Source organism: Microcaecilia unicolor, chromosome 3 (genome assembly GCF_901765095.1).
Source record: "Microcaecilia unicolor chromosome 3, aMicUni1.1, whole genome shotgun sequence".
Taxonomy (NCBI): domain Eukaryota; kingdom Metazoa; phylum Chordata; class Amphibia; order Gymnophiona; family Siphonopidae; genus Microcaecilia; species Microcaecilia unicolor.
In genome coordinates, this window is record NC_044033.1 from 51610716 (window position 1) to 51623666 (window position 12951).

Genomic DNA, 12951 nt, shown 5'->3' on the forward strand with positions numbered 1-12951 from the left:
ATGGCATGATAAATTTCAGCTTATATTATTGTGCGCTTGAAAAATCGATCCCTTTTTTTAAAGAACAGTTTGAATGTTTGCTCATAGCTACACAAAGTATTCCATAAAAATAGCTGAAGGAAGGTAAATGTTGAAATACATTAATAAATATTAGAACATATTTTTTCACCTGGTCTCCAGGAATATCCTTTCTATATACTGTAGTGTTGTCAATATGTCACTATAAAATATTGTTGATGTTACATACTAAGGGGTATTTTTACCAAGCTGTGATAAAAAGTGGCCTTAACCATTTTTAGTGCTGCCATAAAATGGCCAATTTTCCATTTTATGAATTAATGGCTGCACGCTAATGTTACAAGTCCAAAAACTGACTGGGGAAAAACTCCCAGCAAATGACTGTTACAAACAACTACTAAAGTACTACGAGGACTCAAATCTGTTCCTATATGCATTCAATTAAAAACAAATACTCGTTCTACACATAAAAAGTAGGAAGAAAAAGACCTCAGTAGTCACTGACTTAACACCTTTAAATCAACCCGGTGTTAGGATCATAGGACTCCATTTTAATCATTGGTCATAAAAAAAAACCTCAGGGTCCTTTTACAAAGCTGTGGTAAAAAGTGGCCTACGGTAGTGTGGGCACGTCTTTTGGGCGCACGCTGAGCCACTTTTTCCTGCTGTTGGGGAAAAGGCCATTTTTTAATGGGCTGGGAAATGAGCGTGTGCAAAAATGAAAACTAGCGCACCCTTATTTATGTCCTGAGCTCTTACCGTCAGCCTTTGACTTAGTGGTAAGGGCTCACGCACTACCCGTGCTTTAACCAATCAGTGTGCACCAACATGGCCTTGCTTCTGATTACCACTGTTAATGTCCCCGAAGTAGAAAATAGAAAAATATTTTCTACCACATGATTCAGTGCGCGCTAAACTTGGAATTACCGTCAGGTGCGCACACTGTCCCGGCAGTAGTGCCAATTTAGCATGTGTTGCTACTACTACTACTTATCATTTCTATAGTGCTACTAGACGTACGCAGCACTGTACACTTGAACATGAAGAGACAGTCTCTGCTCGACAGAGCTTACAATCTAATTAGGACAGACAAACAGGACAAACAAGAGATAAGGGAATATTAAAGTGAGGATGATAAAATAAGGGTTCTGAACAAGTGAATAAGGGTTAGGAGTTAAAAGCAGCATCAAAAAAGGTGGGCTTTTAGGTTAGATATGAAGACGGCCAGAGATGGAGCTTGACGTACCGGCTCAGGAAGTCTATTCCAGGCATATGGTGCAGCAAGATAAAAGGAACGGAGTCTGGAGTTAGCGGTGGAGGACATTTACCCAGTGAACGGCGTTCCCGTGGAGGAATGTAGGGAGAGATGAGAGTGGAGAGGTACTGAGGTGCTGCAGAGTGAATGCACTTATAAGTCAATAAGAGGAGTTTGAACTGTATGCGGAAACGGATAGGGAGCCAGTGAAGTGACTTGAGGAGAGGGCTAATATGAGCATAGCGACACTGGCAGAATATTAGTCGTGCAGCAGAATTTTGAACAGATTGAAGAGGAGAGAGATGGCTAAGTGGGAGACCTGTGAGAAGCAAGTTGCAATAGTCTAAGCAAGAGGTGATAAGAGTGTGGATGAGGGTTCTGGTAATGTGCTTAGAAAGGAAAGGGCGAATTTTGGTGATATTATAGAGAAAGAAACAACAGGTTTTAGCAGTCTGCTGAATATGTACAGAGAAGGAGAGAGAGGAGTCGAAGATGACCCCAAGGTTACGAGCTGATGAGATAGGAAGGATGAGAGTGTTATCCACAGAGACAGAGAAGGGGGGAAAGGAGAGGTGGGTTTAGGGGGAAAGATAAGAAGCTCAGTCTTGGTCATGTTTAGTTTCAGATGGCGCTGAGACATCCAGGCAGCAATGTCAGACAGGCAGGCTGATACTTTGGCACTAACGTGTGTTACCTGCACGTTAGTCCTCCTGTGGCTTTGTAAATGTGCCGCTCCTTCTTTCTTCATCCCTATTAATGTCTCAAAACCATGTATTTTGTTATATATATTTTTTCAAATATATTTATGCAAGTCACCATTGGCAGCCAAGAAAATCAACATGTAATCATTTAACTTTCAAGCACCATCCTTACGGGGATCTCCTTTTCACTCTGTAATGGCTTCTTCAGGGGATCCGATGTAAAGATGCTAACAATTCATGTTGGCCATCTTTAAAAATTGGTTCCTGTGAACAATAAAAAAAACATAACAGTGCTCTTGTTGTTTAGATATTAAGGGCCCTGTTTACTAAGCCACGCTGTAGGCGCGCTAACTTTTTAGTGCGTGCTAAAAATTAGCGCACACTAACGATAGAGACACCCAGGTGTCTCTAGCATTAGTGCGGGCTAATTTTTAGTACATGCTAAAAAGTTAACACGCCTACATCGCGGCTTATAGATAGATAGATAGATAGATAGATAGATAGATAGATAGATAGATAGATAGATAGATAGATAGATAGATAGATAGATATGCAGCGCATCTACCAGTAAAAGCATCGGGCTGAGATTAGTGGGACTAGCATGCTGTCACTGGGTTTGGAATGCAGAATATGTAATATATTCACCTAGGAAAGGGGCCAAAGTGGAGAGCATTTTCATATGTGTCGGGGCAAGCAGTATACCTCTGATAATGAATTGACCTGAATGATAAGATGATGGCATGTTGTTAATACCTGTTCCAAGGTGCCAGATAGAGGTTTGAAAGAAAGCAGATCCAAATGTAGTCCAAACAGCAAGAAGGAGAAATCAGTGCCTCATGGAAGGCTATCCTCAATAAATGTTCTCTAGATCTTATGAGTTCGGTAACACAGACATCTTTCCGATAATGCTGAATCTTTAAAGTATGGGAAAACAAAATGCTAAGCTTGCACTGAGTGCGCTAAAATGCAGATATCCGAGCCTTATTCTGAGCTCTCCTTCTTTGATGTGCATTAGCAGTGTGAATGCTGTTGAGCACCCACCTATAGTGGAGTAGAAAGTTGTACCAATACAGGGGTAAAGTTGTTTACCCCTGTATTGGTATCATACCCCAGAGGCAGCCCTTGATAGGGCGAAATGTGGACCACGTTGGATTTTGTTTTAATAAACTTGCTGTTCGGACTTTATATTTGGATCAGCTTTCTTTCACATCACTATTGGTGCAGATCTGAAGTGTCTCTCGAGTACTCTGCTAGACAGAGATGTACATATGTTAGCATTCCATAAAAATATTAGTATGCACACAATTGATTCACAATCCTATTTTAGAAAGAATGTCTGTAGGATGTGAACGGTGAACTCAAGGATGTATCTGGGCACCAAATGTAAGAGCCCGAAATAGAAGACTCAGGGGTCCTTTTACAAAGGCACGCTGAAAAATGGCTTGTGGTAGTGTACACGTGTGTTTTGGGCGCGCGCAGAATCATTTTTTAGCGCGCCTGAAAAAAAAGTCCTCTTTTTATTTTTGCCAAAAATGGATGTGCGGCAAAATGAAAATTGCCATGCGTCCATTTTGGGTCTGAGACCTTACCACCAGCCATTGACCTAGCAGTAAAGTAACTGGGCGGTAATGGCCTACGTGCGTCAGATACCACTTAGCGCACCTCCAAATAAAAATTATTTTTCAGACACGCGTATCAGATGCGCACCAAAAATGAAATTACCGCAAGAGCCACACAGTAGCTGGGTGGTAACTCCATTTTGGCGCACGTTGGGTGCGCTTAGACCCTTTCGTGGCTTAGTAAAAGGGCCCTTCAGAATTTGTATTGCCTTAGTAAGCTTTAGACGCGTGGGCATCATAGCTTATATAACTAAGAGTCACCATTCTGTTCACATAAATTTATCATTATTAGTTTGTGTTTATTGTTTCATCCCTGTATTGTTTTCATTGCTTTTGAGATATTTTCTTTTTTACATATTTTACGTATTCCCTATTTGTTTGGTTTTTGCTTTTGTAGGAGAACAAAGACATCTATGTTTGCACGAGGAAAGTAGATGAATCTTTTGCAAAAGCATCAGGGAACATGGAGGGCATTTGTAAAATAGACATATCCCCAGTCTCCAAAAAATGATCTGGGGGAAAAAAAGTGGAGCAATAAGGTCCATGTAGAAGACTTTGAAATGGATGCAGATGTTCTTGCAGAATCACCATGTAGAATGGATGTAATACTACATGCAAATCGGTGGGAGATCAGGATACACGTGCTAGGGATGGGCAGGCAAAAAATTATATATGTTTTTTCAGCACTTCTCAACAGGTGTGCCTCAGAGAGCTTCCAGATGTGTTGCATAAAGATTTTGCCCTCCCCCAAATACATGTTCAGTAACAGGCTGCTCTACATATGCTTTTTGCTGCGAAGATGCCTGTTACCAACACTCACAGCAACGTCTGCGTTTGCACTGATGCGGAGGCTCCCTCTTTGCTTCTGCAAAAGGCCCAGTGAAGCCTTTAGGTTCTGCCCCAGCTGCTCACATTGAGAAAAAAAAATCCTGTTGGCTTCTGCGGGCCCCCTTCCCCCTCTCCTGGCAAGTCTCTGGATTCTGCTCCGGCTGCCAGGGTCAGCAAAAGGCATGCTTCTGCCAACACCCCTGTGAAGCCCTTTGGTCCTGTTCCAGCAACCAGTGGTGACAGAAATAGTTCCTGTTCACTGTGGAACAGGTAACAATTGGAAAAAGACTGCTTAAAAATTGCCTATGAGGGGAGGGAAGTTAAGTGCTGCATGTGGAGGGGGCTAACAGAAAAAAGTAATACCCTTTAGAAAAATGCTGAAGACCCATCTCTTCAAGCAAGCTTACCATAAAGACCAGAATTAAAATTATAAGCCCACCCGCACGACTCCTGTTTTTGACGATGACTAAATCTTAGACCATCCTGCTTATAATCGAATGAGAAAAACGCCCAAGTTCCGACCTAAATCGGGAGATGGACGTTTATCTCACAAAACCGAATAAAGCGGTATAATCGAAAGCCGATTTTTGGATGTTTTCAACTGCAATCCGTCGCGGATGCGGACAAAGTTGATGGGGGCGTGTCAGAGGTGTGGTGAAGGCGGAACTGGGGCGTGGTTATCTGCCAAACAGAGATGGGCGCATTTCACCGATAATGGGAAAAAAGTATGCGTTTTTAGCTAGAATTTAGGACACTTTTCCTGGACCCTGTTTTTTCACGAATAAGGCCCCAAAAAGTGCCCTAAATGACCAGATGACCACTGGAGGGAATCGGGGATGACCTCCCCTGACTCCCCCAGTGGTTACTAACCCCCTCCCACCACAAAAAATGAAGTTTCTCAACTTTTTATTTTCACCCTCAAATGTCATACCCAGCTCCCTGGCAGCAGTATGCAGGTCACTGGAGGAGTTGTTAGGGGGTGCAGTGGACTTCAGGCAGGTGGACCCAGGCCCATCCCCCCTACCTGTTACAATTGTGCTGCTTAATGCTTATTAGTCGTCCAACCCCCCCAAACCCACTGTACCCACATGTAGGTGCCCCCCTTCACCCCTTAGGGCTATAGTAATGGTGTAGACTTGTGGGCAGTGGGTTTTGAGGGGGATTTGGGGGACTCAACACCCAAGGGAAGGGTGCTATGCACCTGGGAGCTCTTTTACCTTTTTGTTTGGTTTTGTAAAAGTGCCCCCTAGGGTGCCCGGTTGATGTCCTGGCATGTGAGGGGGACCAGTGCACTACGAATCCTGGCCCCTCCCACAAACAAATGCCTTGGATTTATTCGTTTTTGAGCTGGGCGCTTTTATTTTCCATTATCGCTGAAAAACAAAAACGCCCAGCTCACACATTGTTGAATAAAACATGGGCGTCTATTTTTTCCCAAAATACGGTTCGGTCCGCCCCTTCACGGACCCGTTCTTGGAGATAAACGCCCATGGAGATAGGCGTTTTCGTTCAATTATGCCCCTCCATGTCTCCCAACCTCCTTCATGCTCATCCCCTAGTCTTCTTTTCCTCATCTTCCCTACAACATACCCCCTCCCAGTCTCTTTTCCTTTTGCTCATCCTATCTTTGTTCACCTTTCCATGTTAAATTCATATGTTCTTAAGACCTTATTATTACTATGTTTACTACAGTTTGTAATATTTCTCCTTACAAGGCTTTGTTATTCTATTTACTATGCAAGCCGCATTGAACCTGCTATGTGTAGGAAAGCGCGGGGTACAAATGTAATAAATAAACAATGCCTCTGGGGAAGGAGGGGGAGGAAGTTTTCATAAAAATAGTGCTGCTTGTGTGGGGTGCAGGGATGAACAAAATACTAGCTATGTGGTGTGCCAGAGAGGGGAAAAAACGGTGCCTGGGTCGGGTGCCAATGAGGAAAAATGATGGTGTGCGGGATGCAGGGGAGGAAAATCAAAATGGTGCTTGTGTGGGGCGCCAGCAAGGAAAAAAAAGTGGTGCCTGTGTGGGGCACAGGGGAGGAAAAAATGGTGCTCATGTGGAGGAATAGGGAAAAAGAGAAAATAGACACTGGGACCAAAGTAAATGGAAAGATAAAATGCTCAGACAATAAAGGTAGGGGAAAGTGTTTCATTCTGAATTTACTAATTGAAATACATCAACTGTCAGAAATGTGCATTTCTGATTTCTTGTATTTCAATTTCTATGTCTCTAATATGATTGTACAAGCAGAGTCTGCCATGGTCCCTATATTCTTCTAAATATCTACCTATCTAATTAGGTTTTATGCTTTTTAATACTGTACTTTTTAGTTAAAGTTCATTTTCTGGCATTTCATAGTAATGTGACCATTGGCCCATGACTACCAAATATGACAACTTTGTGACATTTGGTTTGGTGTGACTTGAGGACCAGGCGGGCTTGAAAGTGTGCCCCCAAATTAAAAAGGTTGAGAAGGCTGCCCTGAGGGAGAGAAAGGGATAGTAGACTGGATGGATGATCAGACTGGATAGGCCATGTGGGGCCTGATATTCTGTAGCACTAAACTGGGCAGGTCGGGGTGACACAAAGGGTGGTGTTGAGGAGGAGCCACCAGTTATGCAGGTGCCAGCAGTATTCAGTGCCAGCACCAGCTTAGCTAAGCGGGCGAATTTAGGGCGGATCAAAAGCTGTCCTAATTCTGCCTGCTTAGCTAAGTGAGTGCTGGCACTGAATATCGTCCGACACACCAAACCTGAACCTTCAAATCTCAGAAACGCTAAAAATCCTTGGAATCACTATCGACCGCCACCTAACGCTTGAAACTCACGCTAACAACACAACTAAAAAGATGTTTTACAGCATGTGGAAACTGAAAAGGATAAGACCATACTTCCCAAGATCCATCTTTCGTAGCCTAGTGCAATCCCTCGTGCTCAGCCACCTGGATTACTGCAACTCACTATATGCAGGTTGTAAAGAACAAACACTGAGGAAACTTCAAACAGCCCAGAATACGGCAGCCAGACTCATCTTTGGAAAGCCAAAATATGAAAGTGCAAAACCATTACGAAAGAAACTGCACTGGCTTCCACTCAAGGAATGCGTCACTTTTAAAATATGCACATTAGTCCACAAAATCATTCACGGCGAAGCCCCAGCATACATGTCTGAGTTAATAGACTTACCACCCAGAAACGCCAAAAGATCATCCCGAACCTTCCTTAACCTCCACTTCCCCAATTGCAAGGGCTTGAAATACAAAGCGCTACATGCGTCAACCTTTTCTCACATGAGCACGCAGTATTGGAACACACTGCCATGCAACTTAAGAACAATCAACGATCAAGCTTCCTTCCGCAGATTATTGAAGACCCATCTCTTTGAAAAAATTTACGGAAAGAACCAAAATACATAAAGTCCACACTTACTGTTCACTAATGCATCATACATTCACCTCTGAACTCTCATTCCCGTACTATCACATCATTCATACCTTTACTCACAGAAAGATATACACCATATGTCTTCTTGCCTTTTTATCGCCCTCTAAGCTCCCATTGTTTCCTTCCAAAGTTTCAATGTTTGTGTTCCATTGTTACATTCCTTAACGACACCTCAATTGTTTTGCATAACCCTGCACAATGTAATCCATAACCAATCTATAACAAATTGTATTTTCAACATTTAACTCATATTGTAAGCCACACTGAACCCGCAAAAAGGTGGGAAAATGTGGGATACAAATGCAATAAATAAATAAATAACCCTTTTCTTTTTAAAGGCCCTTGATCCCCTTCCCGATCCCCCAGAATTCCCTCTCTTTTCCTCCCCCTCCCCCACCTTGCGGCCATTGAGAACCCCCACCCCTCCCTGAAAATACTTCCCCCCTGCAGTCAAGATAGGCTCCCCCAGGCCTATATGATCCTGGTTGTCCATGGAGTCATTGAGGGCAGGAGCAAAGCCCCCTTGCTCCTACCCCTTGCAGCTTCCCTCTGAAAAAGACTGCCAGTAAAATATTCAAATATCAGAGCACATTATAGCATAGTACGTCACTTACAATGTCAGTATGATGCACAGTAAAAATAGCTTAACAGACTGTTTATTATTATTTATTTATTTATTTATTTATTTATTACATGTTTACCCCACATTAGCCCAAGAGAACTGGCTCAGACCAATGGTCCACCTAACCCAGTACCGTTTTTAATAGTGGCCAAGCCAAGTAACAAGTACATGAGAGAATCCCCAAAAGTAGGAAGATTCTTTGCTACTTACCCTTATAGATCATCAATGGCTTAACCCAGGTACAGCTTAAATCTAGAACTACCAATAATTTTCCCTACCTAGAATGGCCAACAAGGTCATTTTGACCTTAGTTTAAAACTGCTTCTTATGTAAAAATAGGAGATGTAACTTACAGCTAATGAACAGAATTACAAGCAAATACGTTATTTAAAAAAAAAATCAATGTTTATTCATTATAACTCATTGATAATTCATTTTTCATGGAATTTTTCAAACAATTATAGAAATACTAATAATTGAACAAACGGAAATAAAAATCAAGGGTGTTTCTAACATTCGAGTCTTTCCCTAAATATTGGTTACTTTGGAATGAATGTCACATAAAGACACTGCTTTGCAACTTATCTGATATACTTCCCACAAGAGCTTCTTGCAGGACAAACTTCCACGGTTTTCTGCAATCTGACACTTGGATTATTTGAGGCTCCCCCAGGCTTTTATTGGTTAACAGGTGCCTCCAGCCTACACTTTATCAACTGTCAAAGCTCCAAAGCTAACTGAAGGACAAACTCACGTCAACTTATCTTCTTGCTGGCAGATCAAGGAAGTTATGCAAAACCTGAGGTGACTACCTGCAACTTCCCAGTTTCATGGAATGCTTTCAAGCCATTTCATTCAGTGTCAACCTCCCAATTTTATCTTGTTGTAAAGGATCACCATCTTAGGTAGCTTCTTTCTGTCAGTTCCAATGTGGAGATCTGGATGGAGGATGAGCAGCAACAGAACATTTTAATTATCATTGGTAAATAGTGAGAATGCAGTCATTATGCTTTGTCACTATGATGACATAGAGAATTGCTTGGGAGATTTTTGCCAATTGTGGAGCTTCTTTTCATGACTGATTCACTGTTCCCACGATGTTTATACTCTTGGTCTTTGACTTCTCTGCTAGTTTCACTAAAGTATAAAAAACTCTTTGGTAGTAACATTTCTTCCCTAGTTCATAACAAGAGTCTAGCAGTTTGAGGACAATATGGTCTGAAGAGACTGACCAGCATGTGAAGCTGTTCAGGAGGTACTTAATTTTGGCAGCTGCTGTAAACCAGAATTTGATTCCAAATTTATCAGGTTTGCTTATCATGTACTAGATAAATGGACAACTTTCTTTGTTTCATGTTTTCTCCTGGCTTGTAGCAAACAATGTAATTCTCAATAAAATGGTTCCAGACTTCTGAAACTAATTCAGACTTATCTATCTTTAGCCAAACCGATCTTGTTGACTTTATTTCAAACCACACATATCCTAACATTTCCTGGAATATATTTCAACGGTATAGTGTCAGTGAAAATCTGGGTCCCAATACAGTTGATCAAAGACTTTTCATGGGGAAGCCATTTCTTTTGTAGGCACCACAAAATTGCACTGAAGACATTGAGTTTCATGAAATAAATTGTCAATTGTAGTATTGGATCTGTCTCATTACCTCAGTTTCAGTATACTTTTTTGTATGGCAGAGGATAGTTTCATTGTTAAGCAATTTCCATGTGCTTCCCATGCTACTTTCTTTTATTTCACATTTGATATAAGGTGTCATTCTAGGAATTTCTCGAAATACATTTGTTTGGGCCCATCTTCCCAGAGCACAAGTGCTGTCAATAACTTCTAATACAGTTCCGTTGGAACCAGCGGACCTTTCGCTGACTGGAGAGGGAACTTATGTGTTTCATTGGCTTCCAGAGGAAAGTGATGAGTGGGAACAGAATCATGCTCTTCAAAACAGACCAAAGACACTCAAAATGGATTACAAATTTTAACAGAGGATGACTCAAAACATGACGATGTTTCAGCACTGAAAGTGCCTTCTTCAGGAGTTTTGGTGCATGTGTCTGACAATCTTATTTGTTATGTCTTCAAAAATGAAACGTTGTGTTCCTTACAAAGACTGTTGAAAGGTGTTACTAGTAATATTGCTTCTGAATGCCACTGGTAGGCCTATGTCTGCACTTGTGCTATTCTTATTGATGAGAGCCTTAAATCATAGCAGTTTATGGACTTTACTGCCAGGAATGTGTCTAAAACGTTTCAAAACATGGCTATATTAACCGATTTTACCACACCTTCTGGCATAGAGTTCCAGAATTTCATTATGGACTAAGTGAAAAAATATTTTCTTCTATTTGCTTTAAATGTATTACTAAGCAACTTCATGGAGTGTCTTCTAGTTTTTGTAATTTTTGAAAGAGTAAACAAACGATTCACGTTTACCTATTCAACTCCACTCAGACTTTTGTAGATCTCTATCATATCTTCCCTCGGCCTCTTCTCCAAGATGAAGGACCCTAATCTCTTTAGCCTTTCTTCCTATGAGAATCATTCCATTCCCTTAATCATTTTGGTCACCCTTCTCTGTACCTTTTCTAATTTTGCTATACCTATTTGAGACGTGACAACCAGAATCGCACACAATACTCAATATGCAGCTGCACCATGGAGCAATACAGAGGCATTATCAGTGGCTCCCAAACCTGGTCCTGGAGGCACCCCAGCCAGTCAGGTTTTCAAGATAGCCACAATGAATATTCATGAGAGAGATTTGCATGCAGTGGAGGCAGTGCATGCAAATCTCTCTCATGATTCATTGTGGATATCCTGAAAATCTGACTGGCTGGGGTGCCTCCAAGAGCAGTTTTGGGAACCACTGCAGTATGATATTCTTTGTTTTATTGTCTATGCCTTTCCTAATAATTTCTAACATTGTTTGCCTTTTTGGCTGCCCCCACACACTGAGCAAAAGATTTAAATGTTTTGTCACCATGGCACCTACATCTTTTTCCTGAATGGTGACTCCTCATGTGGAATTAAGCACTACGCAGCTGTAATGTGAGTTATTTTTCCCCATTGTGCATCACTTTGCACTTGAAACCAGGTCAACCCTAATCAAAAATCCAAAACAACGTTATGGATCTAATTCAGCAAATGATCCAAAATGGCCTTGTTTCAATTATCTTCATCAGGGGTACAAAGTCCATATGTAAGGCTAGATTCTATGTATGGCGACTGAAAAATCCACGCAGAAAAAATTATGCCTAGTCGTATTCTATAAAGTACGCCTACATTTTATAGAATAGATTTAAATTTCCACACAGTATACAGAATATGCCGAGCGGCTCACCATTCAATCAAATTTGGTCACCTTCCTTTAGGTCACATTTTACTGGGTGTAAATCCCAACACCTAAATTAGGCGCAGATTGGGTGTATTCTATAACAATGCATATAGATTTTAGAAACACCAATGCCCCACCCATGCCAACACCCCTTTTTTAACTTTGCAACTTAGAATTTAGGTGCACCATGTTATAGAATACACTTAGCGAGTTGTACATGTAAATATCAAGTAATGCCAATTAGTGCTGATAAATTACGAGCACAACTTGATTAACAAGTTAATCAGCGCCGATAATTGGTACTAAGTGGCACTAACTGCTTTAATTAGAATGTACACACACAACTTTCTAGGCGTATTCTACAATGCGGTGCGCATAAATTCTAATGCTCACAGTCAAAAAGGGGGCATGGCCATGGGTGTGGAATGGGCAGGTTTATTTATTTTTTGATTTATTTGTTGCATTTGTATCCCACATTTTCCCACCTATTTGCAGACTCAATGTGGCTAACAAGCACCAATCAAGAGTAAATAAACAATTGGTTACATAAATAACAAGTGTAACATAATGGATATAATCAATTCAATAAATCAGAAAACAGACAAATTATCAAGTGAGTAGTGATGTGTTGGAGTTCCTATTATTAATTATTATGTTAAGTCTTGTTAAAAAGGAAAGTCTTTAATGATTTTCTAAAGTTGATAAGGTCATGAATATTTTTCAAATCAAGTGGTAATGCATTCCACAGCTGCGTGCCAATGTAAGAAAATTAGGACGCATGTACTAGTTTGTATTTTAGACCTTTACAGCTAGGGAAGTGATGTCCCAAGAATGTGCGTGCTGATCTTTTAGCGTTCTTGAGTGGTAAATCAATAAGGTCTGACATGTATGCCGGAGCATTTCCATGAATGACTTTATGAACCAGAGTGCAAACTTTGAACACAGAACGTTCCTTAACTGGGAGCCAGTGGAGCTTTTCTCTTAGGGGTTTTGCACTTTCGATTTTGACTTTCCCAAAATGAGTCTAGCTGTGGTGTTTTGGGCTGTCTGAAGTTTCTTGATGATATGCTCTTTACATCCAGCATACAGCGCATTGCAATAATCTAGATGACTCAAC